We start from the raw sequence: 15,611 nt of genomic DNA, 5'->3' as shown, positions 1-15,611 counted from the left end.
ATAGCTAAGGAAAAATCTCAATGTTTTAAGTTTTGAATGATAAACTGTGATTAAGTTAGTAGTATAACTATCAAAGAAAACCATGGGGTTTCATAAACTATAATTTGAGACAAATGTATTTCTATACTTTAGAAATGTCTTTTAAAACACTCGAGTAAAATAAGTTGGTCCTAAGACATCACTAAAATTAGATTCTTATTTTCAGCTATGGTTTCACTGTGATAAACAAAGGAAACCTCCCTAGGGTTCAGGATTTAGTTCTGTGGTTCGGGTATACAATTTTTTTTCAAGACTATTACCCAAAGTAGTACTATTGCCACAAAATAAGCAAGACATTAAAAAGCATAAGCCCCAGGAGGTTTTCTGATTTGATTCAGTTTGAAAAAAACTGTAAACTTTATGGAAGATTACAAAACAAAGTTGCTAGGTGGGAGCAGAGAGTAAAGATAAATATAGGTAAAAATAAAATTTGTTCTGTTAAACAGGTAAAACAAATCTGTTCAGGATAATAAACGGCTATCAAAGAAGCAAAATATGGAGTTGGGAAATGACTAACACAGAGAAATGTTGGGGTTAAGTATAACTGAGTCACAGCAATTATTAGGGGAAAGGATATTTACATTCTACTTGGATTCTGGTGAGAGAAGATTGTATGGAATGAACGCAGAAGGTTTTAAGTTGAAGAAACAGTAGAAGGAGAAGGAATTCTGGGGTAGGTTATTTATTTATTTTTAAATTGTGTGGAAGGTCAGAGATTTAAATCAGGGAGGAGAAATTTGGAAGGACTAAAGAAGAGAGATCAGCATGTTTTGAAAAGAAAAACAAGATAAGGCAAGTTCTTAAGAGAAGTTAGAAGATAAGATAGGAAGTTAGTGGAAAGGGAGTAGGGTAAAGATGTCAAGGTGCAAACAACATGAGAAGCTAAGAAGCAAGAACATTGGAAAACTCAGAATTGAACATCTCAAGATAATTCATATAAAGCAGTTTTCTGCAGGGAAGCTACCAGGAAGAATGACTTTATGGAGGGCAGAAACTTGTATTAAATATGTGATTTTTTTATATTTCTGTCATGACTACAACTATCTATGCTAAAAGCATATATGGATCTTTCTCCTAAAAAAAATAGTAAAGGAGGCTTGAAGAATGATTTTCTACTCTCTTAAGTTATCAGGGAGAAGGAAATGATTCTTAAAAATAAAAAAAGAAAAGAAAAAGTTTCAATGAGAAAACCAAGGTGAAAAACCAAAGCACGTGCTCTGAGACTACTATCTATACTAGACTATTTATGCTGACACATTGGGTCCATAGCACAAGGTTACTACTCCTCTCAGGATTTGAAGGGAATCTTGGCCTGAAAGGCTAAGGATAATGTTTTAGTACTATAGCACATAAGCCCCCACTAGTGTGCTTCCCCAAAATGATTATTCATTGATATTAATCAGCCAGTCAGACAATTAGTCTTTTGAAAGGGGTATTTATTAAGTTTGTATGTAAGAAGATGTGGTACAACCCCTCCTCTTCAAACCAAGGATACAGTCTCCTACAAGTACATATATAATCCAGGGGAAAATAGCTCAAACTTAGACAAAGACGGTCACTCACAACTCCAAGAAGTCCTTTATTTTGGAAATAGTTTTCTCCCCTTCGTGGAGCCTGTAATGCGAATGTAAATTTTAAAGATCTTCCCTGCCCCTAGGCTAAAGTGCACCAGAAGCCTGGGGAGGGAGGCTTGTTTTTCAGTAGATACTTCTTGATTGGCCAGTGAGTCAATAAGGTTGTTACATTCTCTGAGCCAGGAGAAGGCTATATAAGCCCTGATGTGTAGCTTTGTTTTGGGGACTCACTTTGAGAAGTGTTCTGTGATTTGATCTGAATTTTGGGAAGCCGTTGTTGAGAGTCCCCCGGCTTTGAAAAACCCAGAATGTGGAAACCCAGATGTTGACTGGGTATGGATGTAATGGTTGGACAGTTTGGAAATCTGTCTACTTGATGTTTCTGTCTTGATAATTATGCCTGTATACTTTGAGGTTCAGGGTGCTGACCATTTCTCCTGAACAAGGTAAACGATATATGTCTGACTGATTAAAGTAAGCTTGTTAACCCATTTTGAGTTGCTTTCCTTTAACAAAGCAGATCCAAGAACCTGTGGTAGCTGCAAACCCTGAGGACGCTTGGGGTGCTTGCTGCTACAGAGCCTTCACAAGATTCATTAGCTATGCTATAGCTTTCTGCTGGGCTTCTAGAATCCTAAAGATGCCTTTTCTCCATGTGTCTAGTTTATCTTCAGTTCTTGATGCAAACATAGCCATCAGCTATTTCCAAGGAGACTGATATGATTCTGAAAGGAAGTCCAAGTCTTCTGGATCTTTCAGAGTTGGCACAGTGTTCCTCTGGTTTGAGAGAGAGGTTGGAGGAGACAAAGATTCCTCTCCCCCAAGTGATTCCATCTCAGGGTTATGGCAAGAATGATTTTCACCACTGAGTTGGCCAGGTGCTTGAATCCTGGGCTCCATATTTTGCTCCTTTATCTAAAACCATTAGGGCATGATTGAATCTCTTTAACCAATTTCAATAAACTCCCTGTGTTTCATTTCATTTCAGCCAATGGATTTCACTCCTACCAAATTGATTGATTAGTTGCATGTCCTTAGTTGAATGTGTTTAATTGATAGATTTAGTAGAGGTGTTCTTACCTGGTAAAGATATTTGGGTGTAACATCTTCTTCAGAGTTACTTTAAGTGAAGTAAGAGTGATTGATTACACAAAGAAAAAATTGAGACATAGAAGGGAATCTTGAGGGGTGTAAGGATGTTGAAGTATAAAAAAAAATGAGAGGAGAAAAGAACCAGTGAACAGCTAGGGTTAAGGAGCAGAGATGAAGCTCTTCTTGAAGTGGAGGGAGCTAGAACTTCTGAGATAAAACAGTTGCTTACTTTCAGCAGAAAAATGATGTAGTCCTACAGGTATTATTGAGTGAGGAATTATCTAACAAAAGTTGGGGAAAAAAGAGAAAAATAGTGATTGTTGATGATTCCTTGTTTAGGGATGTTGAGGCAGCTATTTGTTGACTTGATGATAGAGAGGTCTATCATCTTCTTGGGTCGTGTATCCAAGACAAAACAGCTAAGTTCCCAAGCACTGTCAAAATCAATTACTACAATTGACTTCTTGGGATCAGTATGTACAGAAACGAAGTAAGAAGGAACTGAGAAAGCATTGCCAAAGATTATAATGTCTTGGGCAAGAAACTAAAACTATAAGATAGGTGATATTTTCATCACTGCTGCTAAATGAAACAGAGCAGTCAGAAGAGAAAGACAGATTGGGAAGGGAACAATTGGTTAAGAAAATGGTGTTTGAGGGGGCAGCTAGGTGGCACGGTGAATACAGCACTGGCCCTGCAGTCAGAAGGACCTGAGTTCAAATGCATCCTTGGACACTTAATACTTACTATCTGTATGACCTTGGGCAAGTAACTTAACCCAAATTGCCCTTTCCCCCCTCCAAAAAGGCAAAAAAAAAAAAAAAAAGAGAAAATGGTATTTGAGAATGGAATTTAGATTTCAATACTATTTCTATTAAAATACAGGAATTACAGGTTTCTAACCAAGGATGAATTGTTCCTAAAGAGAGCTGGTAATGTATCTTTCCAGAATCTTGCAAATTTAAGCAAAGGGACTTTAAACTGAAAAAGAAAGGAAAGGGATAAATATTCCCTACCTATATGCATAAAATAAAATTCCCAAAAATAATTATAATAACTAACATTTATATAATATTATAAGTAATATTAATAAATAATAGCTAATATTTATATACTTATATAATAATCTGATTAAATCCTCACAACAACCCTGAAGTAGATTCTATAATTGTCTTTAATTACAGATAAAGATATTGCATCAGATATTGAGCGACTTGCCCAGGGTCACACTAATAAGTGCCTGAGGCTGAATTAAATTCAGGTTTTCCTGACCAGCACGTAGTCTGGTCTTATTCTACCTAGCTTCTTTTAATAATTGCAATGGAAGACAACCAGTAGAGACATCTAGAAATTCAAAGGAGACAAAATCCAAGAGGGGACAGTAATAAAAGCTATGAGATGAGATGGTTATGCACAAATGTGCAAAGTGTAGGTATCAAACAAGGTGAATTAGAGAACCCGAGAAACCTCCCAGACCGAAAAAAAGAAATAGAGAAGAGATTCAGGAAAAAGATCACAAATATAGCATGAAATAGAATTAGTGAAGAGTTTCAATTATCTGGACATCTGTTGGATCTCTTGATCTAACAAAATCATAACAGTTAATAATTTCTCAGCTTGCCTTAATTATAATTTCATCCTTCAAAAGGTCACTGAATCACTAAGGGGAATGTATATTTTCTTGATTTGAGTCTCACCAATAAGAAGGAATTGGTTGCTAGGTGGTAATGATGAGAACCTTGCTGGGAAGGGATTACCATATCTTAGAATTTGTGATACAGAAAGGAAAGCTGGGCATAAATCATATACATGCATACATACATAGATATATACACAATACATATATATGTATAAATGTAATATATGCATACACACACGCACACATATATATACACACACACATATATACCTGTATGTATAGATAGAGATATATACATACTTCTTAGTTTTGGGGAAAGAAGATTTAAAAGAGCTCAGGGCAAGGATATAAAGGAACCTAAGGACCAGAACTCTATAGGGGAAAGTTAACTTGGGAGGGATGGAAGATTTTACAGAATTAAATTATGAAGTCAGATATATACTCAATTCTAATATTTAGGAAAAGGAAGAGTTGTTAAAAGAGACAAATGTGGATGAATAGGAAACTCATCAACTTAAACTTAAAAAAATACATTTAGAAGATGAAAGTAAGGGAAGATAAATAAAAAATTATGGCACAGTACTATAATACCAGGAGTATTAAAGCTCAGAATGAGCTAAGGTTGGTGCCCAAAGCAAAGGACAACAAAATGGGTATTTTAAAAAAGATCTGTATTGAAAAGAAAGGTAGGATGAGAGAAAGGATAGGATTACTACTTGGGCTTGATGGAATGATGGTAACAGAAGACAGAGAGAACATATAGGTGCTAAGTTTTTATTTTGCTTCTGTTTTCTCTGCTGAGGAGAATGAACATTTTACTAGAAAAGGGAGAATAAAAATGGTTAATATGGAGTTGATAGACAAGGTAAAGAAGGACATAAGCAAATACCTTGATAAATTCAAGTCACCAGTCCCAGATGTAACCAGGTCTACATACTATGGCACCAAATGATTTGTTTTATGTTATTGCTAAGCCACTGTCAGAACACTTTGAAAAATCATGGAGCCCTGGAGAAAGTAAATGCCCTGATCTTAAGAAAAAAAGGGAAGAGAACAGTATGCAAACCATTGTCTAATGAGTTTGACTTTAATTCCTAGCAGAATTCTAGAGTATGTTATTAAAGGGGTGGTTAATGAAAAGCAAGTAAGGAAGAGAGTGAACCAGCATAGCCTTCCCAAGAATAGGTAATGCCAGACAAACCATTCCATTTTCTCACAGGATTCCTAGACTGGAAGATTAGGGTAATGCTGGAGATAACATTTATCTAGAGTTTAGATAAGCATTTGACCAAATTACTCATGATATCCTTTTGTAAAAGGGATGGGAGTTATTTAGGCCAGATGAAAGGTAGGTTCAGAACTAATAGAATGGTCTGATAAAAAGAATAATCATTAATGACTCAATGACATGATGAAATCATGTCTCCAGGGATCTATGCTTAACTCTATGGTGTTTAACATGTTCACTGATGACTTAGATAAAGGCATAGGGTATATCCAAATCAAATGTGCAGAAAGCACAAATTTGTGAGGGATAGCTGGCATACTGTATGACAGAATTCAGGATCCAAAAAGATCTTGACAACTTAGAACATTGGGCAGAATCAAATATAATGAAGTTTAATAGGGATAAATGAGATGTGTTATACTTATTAAAAAAAATCAATATTGCAAGTACAACACATTACTACATAGTTCACTTAATAAAATTTTGGGGGATTGAAAACTCAATGTGAGTCAACAATATAACATGGCAATCAAAAAACATAATTCAATCTTAGGCTTCATTAAGAGAGCCATCATGTATAGGACAATGGAACTGACAATGCTACTATTCTCTGACCTAGATGAGAACACATCTAAAGTAATAATTCACTTTGGGCTCCCCATTTTAGGAAGTGCACTGACAAACTAAAAAGCATACAGTTGACAACAAAAAGAATAATAGAGGGCCTTGAGATCATGCCTTATGAGAATCAGTTCATTTGAGAGAAGACTGAAGGAAGATATCATATGGTTAGTTGTCTTCAAGTCTTTGACAGGCTGGCATGTGTGGGAGATTAGGTTAGTTCTTCTCAGACCCAAAAGAAAGAACTAGAATTTTGGAATGGATATTACCCATAGGCAAGTTTAAGTTTGAGGTGAAGAATAATTATTTAATATTTAGAGCTACTCAAAAGTGAAATGGACTACCCAAAGAAGTAGTGGGTTCCCTTTCTCTGGAAACTTTCAAAGACTGGATTGCCATTTGTCAGGGATGTGGCAGATTAGGATTCTTATTTAGGTATGTACTAGCTGGATTTTGAAGTTCCTTCTATCAGTCAATCAATAAACATTTATCAAGTGCTTACTAAGTGTCAGGCACCATGCTAAATGGTGGGGATACAAAAAAGAGGCAAAAGAGAGTCCCTGCCCTCAAGGAGCTACAATCTAAAAGGGGAGACAACATGCTAATATATTGAAAGCAAGTTAAATACTTGCTCTGAAACCCTCTGGAATAATTGTCTGTTTTAAAAGCTTCCTCAAAAATGACACTTTACCTTTAGGTTGAGTTCTACCAATAGCAAATATTTAAGAAAATAGGAAAGTTTAGGCTGAATGCCTACCTTGGACAATTTCTTTCTGTCCTCCTAAACTGATGTCAAGCAACATTCATTTCACTTTTATTTCAGAAATGTTCATGTGAGTTTGTCTTGTTAAGTAGATGAGAATAACATCATTATCCATGATCATACAACTACTGTCAGCGATAGGATTTGAACAGACCTCTTGGCTAGGTCTTTTTGCCTTAGAGTCCAACATTCCATTCATTGTACAGGTTGCCTTTTCATTGAGCCTAATGTATTGTTTTAACATACTGCCTCCCCCCTCAATTTCCTAGTCAAAATAGATGTTATCATGTGATTTAAAAATGAAAGGGTCCTTAGTGATTATCTAGTTAGTTTTTCCCCCCCTCTAAACAAAGAAACTGACACCCAAGGAGGACAAGGGACTTGCTTAAAGTCACAGGTAATAATTAGCAGTATGGGAATTCTAACTCAATTTTTCTAATGCCAAATCCAGTGTTTTTTCCATTCTACCCCAAAACATTTTGTTCCCATGTCTTCCAAATTGTTCCACATGTGTATAAAAGCACAGTAACCAATTATTTTTTTATCAAGCTAAAAACAAATCAGAGAACGTGGTCTGATAAAAGAAATTCCATTTGTAAAGCCTCATTAAAAACCCATTTTCTTTTCTCAAAATTGGGAATAGGGTGGATAATCCAGGGTATATGGTATATGGTTGTTGTATATAAGGCATTTTAGCATGGTATGCTTTATGCTTCTGCAAATACAATCAATCTCTAAATCCTCAATTCTAGAGTCACATGGACAAGAAAGAAAGAACACTGAGATATGAAAGATATTGATATCCAAAATCTCACTTTGACAGCTTTCAACAAAACAAATTTTTCATAGGTTCCAATGCAGTTGGACTAGGAAAGACTAAGCTCTTTTCTATTTCTACATTCCACAATCTCTAAGCAAGAAAATAAGAGACTTAATTCATCCCACTATTTTTCTCCTACTTTATGCTTTAGCCAGGCTGCATTATCATTCTGGGCCTCACTTTCTTCATTTGTAAAATGAAAGAGATGAACCCCCTTTGGTCTCTAAGGCTCTTCCTAGCTCTAAATCCTTAGATTAAGTAGGATTGTAGTCAACTGATCTCTTCCCCAGAGTTTTACCATTTCAAGCCTTTGCTTACAGTATTCCCTCTGCCTTGAAGGCCCATGTTCTTCATCTTTCCCTGCTGAAATGTTACATATTCTTAAAGATCCAGGTTAAAAGTTAACCCCTCTATGAAGCCTTTCCTGATTCCCCCCAGCCAGAATTGATTTCTTCCTTCTCTGTGAGTTCTTACAGCACTTTCAATTTTTATTCTATTTTATATCATAATTATTTTCTAATTCCCTCTCACTCCCCCCCACTAGACTATAACAGTTTTGAAGGCAGGGAAGTTTCTTATTTATCTTTGTCCCTTAGGACTTAGAGAAATGTATTGGATAAAGTAGGTTCTGAATACATTTTTGCTGAATTTGAATAAAATTGCCTGACTAGAATTTTTTCTTTTCATTTCCCACTTTTAGGGTGGGAAACAAGCATTAAAGAAATGTCTGAAAATAAGCAGCATAATAGAGGAAGTGAAAGCAAAAGCCTGGTCTATATGACCAGTGGATAATCAGCCTCTGGATTACAATCCCTTCGATCATATAAAGACATCAAGAAAAGTGTCAAGAACAGGATTTAAGAGTCCCATGACCCATTTTTATTTGGGTGAAAATTCAATTCAATAAGTATTTATTGAAAAGGGTAGGACAGAGAAAAACTGTCAGTAAAGGCACATTTTTTTTCCTGTACAGTGAATTTCATTCTCCCTAAAACTATAATTCATTCATTTGATAGTTGAAGACATTGAAAATCTTTTAAAAATTTAAATTCTATCCTATAGTATAACTAAAATCTACTCTTCTTCCCATACCCATATTACAAAATTGATCAGTCCCTTGAGTATATATATGGTCACTGAGTTTTGTTTCTTTCTGTACTGGTCCTATGATTCCACTGGTTCAACGAACTTCCAGTAAAGAAACTCCCTTAACCAATGTAAATAAGTGCCTGTATTGCAACTTTCACTTTTATCGAATTGCCTGGAACACTTGAAAGTTTAAACTGCAGAGGGTTACATAGCTAGTACAAGTCAAAGATGAAAACTTGCATCTTGGTCTTCATGAGTTTGAGGTCAGTTCCCTGTCTATTATACCATGCTACCTTCTTGGAGGTAGCCACCAAAAAATTACCTTGCTTTTATTTTGTACATATTTAGATGTATGCTTGTGTCTCTTGTGTACACATTTAAGGTCAAGGACTGTTTAATTTTTTTATTTGTATTTCCAGGGCCTGGCACAGTGACTGGTACATAGTAGGTACTAAATACTTGCTTATTAATTGCTTTAATGGAGCAGAAATTCAGGCTGATTATAAATTCATAAAGAAGTATTATACTTTCTTCCAAAATAAGTTACTAAATTTATTTTTTGAAGTATAAACTTCTGAGACAAAAGGTGATAATTGGGATACTAATACTAATTCAAAATATGATTGGAATAAAATTTTAAAAAAATCATTGTGTTTACTAGAAGCAGCATGGCTTAATGTATACAGTCAGGAAGATATGGTTTCAAGAGCCATCTCTGATTCTTATGACCGTGACCATAAGCATGACTATAGGTAAGTCACTGAATCTCTTTGGGCTTCAGTTTTCTGATCTGTAAAATAAGTATAGTAATACCTATAATACTTAAGGCTGTTGTGACTCAGATAAGAGAATGAGTGCCCAGTAAAACAAAAGGCAAACGTTAAAGCATCACATAAGTGTCAGCTACTGCTATAAGGGTTATCTGAAAACTGTGAAAAGCAAACAAAACTCTGCTCCTTCTGACCCAGTTGTGTCAAGGATAGTTCTTCTCAATCTTGAGTGGGGTCATATACTATAATCACCTCTTTAAGAGATAAAACTTTAGTGGCTGATATTAAAAACTATAGAGAAGGCAAATGCACTAAATGTGACTTTCTTACCAGCAGTGAATCTAACAGAACAGTGTCGCTGAATTTAGACCATAAAACTTAACACTGATCAGATTATGTACAGAGCAGATCAAAACAGATGTCCAAAAAGCTAACAATAAAATGGGGAGAGACATGCTTTGAAGGGGAGAAAAGGCAGAAAAGATTCAATGAAATGAAATCAGAAAATAATGAAGCAATTTTTTTAATGGAAAAGGGAATAACCAAAGTTATATAATGCAACACAAAATTTGAGGGGAGAGAAAACTACCCATTCCCTTATTTTTAACTATCTATATGTGTGTGTGTATATATCTTTATATTTACATTTATATGTATGTGAGTGTGCATACATATACATACATATATCCAGTCAATTGTGGTTCCATAATATGGAAAATTAATGTGTGCGGTGAATTTTTAGTTTTTGTTCAGTTTCCCTTTGCCTGTATGAGAAAATAAAAAGGAATGTGAAAAAAGAAATCACAGGTACAATGAAAAAGAAAAGCACAAGTGGTTCTCAAGAACATTAAAAAGGATTCTTTTTTCTTCTTCTTCCTTCATGTCTCTTGATTCCTTACCTTTCTGTTCAGGGAAGTCTATTTCTGAAGAGCAGGGAAACTGAAACCTTAGTATAATACAGTGTAGTCTAATGGAATTTGCTTAAACTCAGATCTGTGTTGAACTCTATCTCAGTCTCCAATTAATTTATTCTACAAATATTTCTCAAGTATTTGATATATACATGGCATCGGCTGAGAACACAGGATACAAAAATGAAAAATGGTCCAGTACCTACACTCAAGGAACTTAGATTTTAATAATGAATTTAATAATGGTATAAGACATAGAGACAAATAAGTATGATACAAAATACAATGTGTTAAAGGGAAAGAAGATTAGATTTAGAGCTAAGAATTTGAAATCTGAGTCCTAGGTTCGTACCTACTAGATATTTAGCCTTGAGCAAAATCAATCAATCAGTAAATATTTAAGTGCCTACCATGTGCCAGGCACTAAGCTAAACATTGGGTTACAAAAAGAGGCAAAAGACAGTCCTTGCCTTCAAGGGGCTTATAATCATATGAAAGCGACAACATGCAAGCAAATATATACAAAGAAAACTATATACAGGAACTGTACATAATTGTATGTAATTCCTATAAATAGGAAATAATTAACAGAAAGAAGGCACTAGAATTAAGAGAGGTTGAGGAATGCTGCCAATAAAAGAAGGAATTTTAGTTGATATTTAAAGGAGAGCAATTAGTAGGCAAAGTAGAGGAGAGAGAACATTCCAGACATGGGAGACAATCAGAGAAAATGCCCAGAGCCAAGAGATGGTGTGTTTTGTTCATGGAACAGCCAAGAGTCCAGTGTCTTTCACTTTTCTGGACTTTAGTTATCTGAATGCCAGATCTCAAACTACACTACAGAGCAGTATTATCAGAATTGTTTGGTACTAGTCAAGAAGTAGAGGTCACTCACTAAAACCAAGTACATACAAAGCATAATGGAAAAAAAAAACCACAGTAGCATAACCTTCAGTAAATTGAAACACTCCAAATTTGAGGGGACTCAATTATTTGGTAAAAAAAAAATTCAGGGAAAACTGGAAAGCAGTCAGGCAGATATTAGGTATAGACTAACATCTCAGAGTATATATACCAAGATCACTTCCAAATGGATATGTGACAAAGTCATAGTGACATAGTGGTAAGTTTCTCAAATGCAGTTTTGATTCTCAACCTTTAAAAGGAGCTAGCTTAAATTTCTAAAAATAAGAGCCCTTCTACAATTGATAAATAGTTAAAGGATACGAAAAGGCAATTTTAAAGGGGAGGAGAAATTCAGGCTATCAAAGATCATATGAAAAAATGCTTCAAATCACAAATAGAGACATGCAAATTTAAACAACCTAAATTCTAGCTCACACCTATCAGATGAGTAAAGATGACAAAAGAGAAAAATGACAAATGTTGGAGAGGATGCAGGAAAACAGGCATACTTGTGCATCTTTGGTAGAGCTGTTCTGGAAAGTAATTTGGAATAATCCCCTCAGATCTCTAAACTATGCAGATCTTTTGACCCAAAGATACCACTATTAGTTCTATACCCCAAAAGAGATCAAAGAAAGAGGAAAAGGATCCACATATACAAAAATGTTTATAACAGTTCTTTTCATAGTAGAAAAAAAGGAAACTAAGGGGTACCAACCTTTTGGGGAATGGCTGAACAAATTATGGTCTACATAAGGGAATATTATTGTGCCATAAAAAGTGGCAAAATGGACAGTTTTAGAAACTGGAAAGACCTCTACAAAAGGTTACAGAATGAAGTGAGCAGAGCCAGTAGAATAATTTATACAATGACAATAACATTCTGAAGAGAAAATAACAGAAAGGATTCTGGGAAGATGACAGAGTAGGTCAAAAGTTAAAGAGAAAATAACTTTAAAAGACTTTAGAATTCTGGTCAACGCAATGGCTAATCATTATTCCTGAGGACCAAAGATCAATCAGTCTATCTATTTCCTACCAAAGAGGTAGTGGACTTGAAATGCACAATGAGATACATTTTTCAGATATGACCAATATAGGAATTAGTTTCTTTTGCTTATGCATATTTGTTGCAAGGTTTTTCTTTCCAATTGCTCATTGGTGGTGGGGGATGAGGGAAGGAAGAAGTAGGAGGAAGAGAAAATGAATGCTTGTTAATTAGAAAAAAAAAGAAGTAAAAAAAGGGGTAGATAGGATAGATGATTTTTATTTTTTATTCTAATTTAATAAAGTTCAGTAATTTATTAAGTATCTACTATACATACAGTACTGGACTTAATACTGATGATAGAAAGATGAAAAATAACACCATTCCTGTCCTCAAAGAAGTTAAAGTCTAAAAGATGGGGATATGGCATGCATATAAATAAGAATAGTGGGTGCAAAAGAGAAATCCATGGTGTTTTAGGGAAATCTGTGGAAGAAGATACTACTTTATGCTTGGGAAAGAAAAGCTTTCTGGAGGAAATATACCTTGAAGAAAGAGGAGCACTTCAGTAGGCAGATAGAAGTGAATTTATTCCAGGCATGAGGGTGGGGATAATCTGTGAAAATGCATGAAAGCTGAATTCCTGAATGGGCCAAAAATTGTATAAGAAGTTCTTCCTCCTAATAGAACACAGACCTACAACAGGGATTGTGAGGATGGTGCTTTAAACAGGATCCAATATATTTATCATCCTCTTGGCTTTCATCCAAAACCTTACCCAAGCCTTGAATTTCCCCTCACTCTTAACTTTATTCTGCTTTAATCTTTGTAATTTATTTTAAAGATCACTGAACCCCAGAGTTGGAAAGGATTTCTGAAGTCATTTAAGTCCCACCCAGGACTGAAATATGAAATCCCCTCTATAGCAACCTTGACAAAAGGAGAGTTGATCACATTGTATTCATTCTTTGCTCCCTAAGTCTCATAAGATCTTGGCTAAAAATTACGAAGTTCTGACTTGAGTCTGCCCACTTCAATCCCCAGCTTCCACTCTCAAGTTTGTATGGAGGAGAAAACGGAAGATGGAAGTCAAATGGAGCCAGCTGGTGGTGTCAAGTTTACTGTGCTAAGTTCCTAAGAAAACCAAGATTTGTGGGAACTTTTTAAAGTGGTTTACTTGGCTCTGATACCAGAAAAACAGATAAGCAGACACACAAAAGAAATAGAAAAGTTAATCCAATCTGCCATCTATCATCTAGCCAAATGGTTTTAAAGCCAGGTGGCTATTAGTTGATTTTTTTATTTGTTTGTTTTGCTTGTGGGGGGGAAAGGTGTTTACAAAAAGAAAAGATGAGGAGCAGAAAAATTTATTGGTCATGTTAAGAACCTGGTTCTCAGATTCATTTTTTTTCCCAGTTAAAACAAAGTTCAGGTTCGTCTTTTCTGCTACACCCAGAATTTCTTAATTTTTAAGGTCTTGGATTCTCTGGAGGTCAGGTAGAGTTAATGCTTTCCCACAGTGAAACTGGAGCAAGGTTCTGTATTGGAATATGCAGATTTGGATTTTCCCAAGAGTCAACAGGGCACTTCCTAGATGACTGTGGAACAACCTGCTTTTTTAGAGTGGGAAGAAAGAAGGAGTGGGGCTCCTTCTGTGCCTTGTGTCTTTGACTGGTGGCCTATCATCATGAGGCCTTGATATTTTGGGGAAAGTTATGATTCTGTCCCACTGGCCTTGTCCAGGGGTGGGGTTAAGATACCCAGAGGGAAACTAACTACCCTCTGAGGATATATGGGAGAGAATGACAAGAGTTAAATTTATGAGAAACTAGAGGGCAGAGCCATGCACCTATATGGGTGTATAGAGCCATGGGTCAAAATAACCAGGGGTGAATCAATATACAAAGAAGTGTGTGTGTGTGTGTGTGTGTGTGTGTGTGTGTGTGTGTGTGAGAGAGAGAGAGAGAGAGAGAGAGAGAGAGAGAGAGACAGAAAGAGTCTGATGGTGATGATAGTAACAGCTGTCCTTTATATAGAATTTTAAGGTTTTCACAGTGCTTTACATACATTAGTACATTTGAACCTTACAAAAACTCTGTGAGGTAGGTACAACAGGTTATTATTATCCCATGCATGAAGAAACTGGGGATCAACGAGGTTAAATGACATGCCCATAGTTGCCCAGTTAGCAATTGCCTGAGGTGGGATTTGAAAGCTGATGTTTCTGATTCCAAATCAGTGGAGCTAGAATTAGGAATTTTTATACACATGGAAAATTCAAGTGAGAAGTAGAAGCAAGTGCATAGGGCACTGTGCCCTGGGTATAATCACAACAGAGAGGGTGCGACCTGTTTCTTAGAGAGTTTGACCTATGCCCCTACAGTATGACAGATGGTTCTTAACCCCCAAATGCCAAGAGTAAGACAGGACAGGGGGAGGGCTAGGTGAAATAGGTGAGGCAGGTGGCAAGGCAGTGGGAAGAATGGGGTCCTGAGGAATGCCAGAGTTCTAGGACCCTGGGTGTGGTGACCTGGGCCCAATAAGAGAATGGGGATCACTGCATCATTCAACACAGGGATGCCTCAGGCTTGACAGGGAGGAAGTCACTGCCATTCTCACTCCATTTACTATATGTTAGCACTACGATGTAAGAGCCCTGGTTGCCTTACTTTAGATATTATTCTGAATATGGAGCAGGCAATAATTTACACTTGGTGAATAGGAGGTACCAGGCATTATCTCCAAAAGGTAGCCTAAGTCAGGGATCAGATCAAAACTTTAAGGCTAGGATCCTATAAATCAGGGATGGGCAAACTACAGCCCTGATGTCCAAGCCTGGACTGCCTTCAGGGAGCTACAAATGATTTTTGCATTTCTAAATCCATTTTGAAATGTTTAAATCATTCTTAGCTTAGCTTGCAAAGTTTCTGGTAGGACAATTTCTAGGATATCTTTTTGAATTAAGTCAAAACTCTTTCTACCAGGGTTTCTTAGCCTTTTCTTAAAATCACTGAACTGTGAAGTCAATGGACCCCTTCTCAGAATCAAATTTTTAAACACATAAAATAAAATGCATAGGGTTACAAAGAAAATCAATTATACTGAAAATTATCTATCTATCTATCTATCTATCTATCTATCTATCTATCTATCTATCTATCTATCTATCTA

At 36.0% G+C, this 15,611-nt stretch overlaps 1 protein-coding gene across 2 annotated transcripts in view; it reads right to left on the bottom strand.

Moving 5' to 3' along the window:
• The window catches only part of PCSK6 (proprotein convertase subtilisin/kexin type 6), a 251,900-nt gene that overhangs the window by 47,935 nt on the left and 188,354 nt on the right, over positions 1–15,611 (bottom strand). The gene's annotated exons all lie outside the window — the stretch shown is intronic.

This window comes from Petaurus breviceps, unplaced genomic scaffold (genome assembly GCF_028583685.1).
Source record: "Petaurus breviceps papuanus isolate PSGF00001 unplaced genomic scaffold, PetGlider_PUasm1.0 37, whole genome shotgun sequence".
NCBI lineage: Eukaryota > Metazoa > Chordata > Mammalia > Diprotodontia > Petauridae > Petaurus > Petaurus breviceps.
This window is presented reverse-complemented; position numbering and strand designations above follow the sequence as displayed.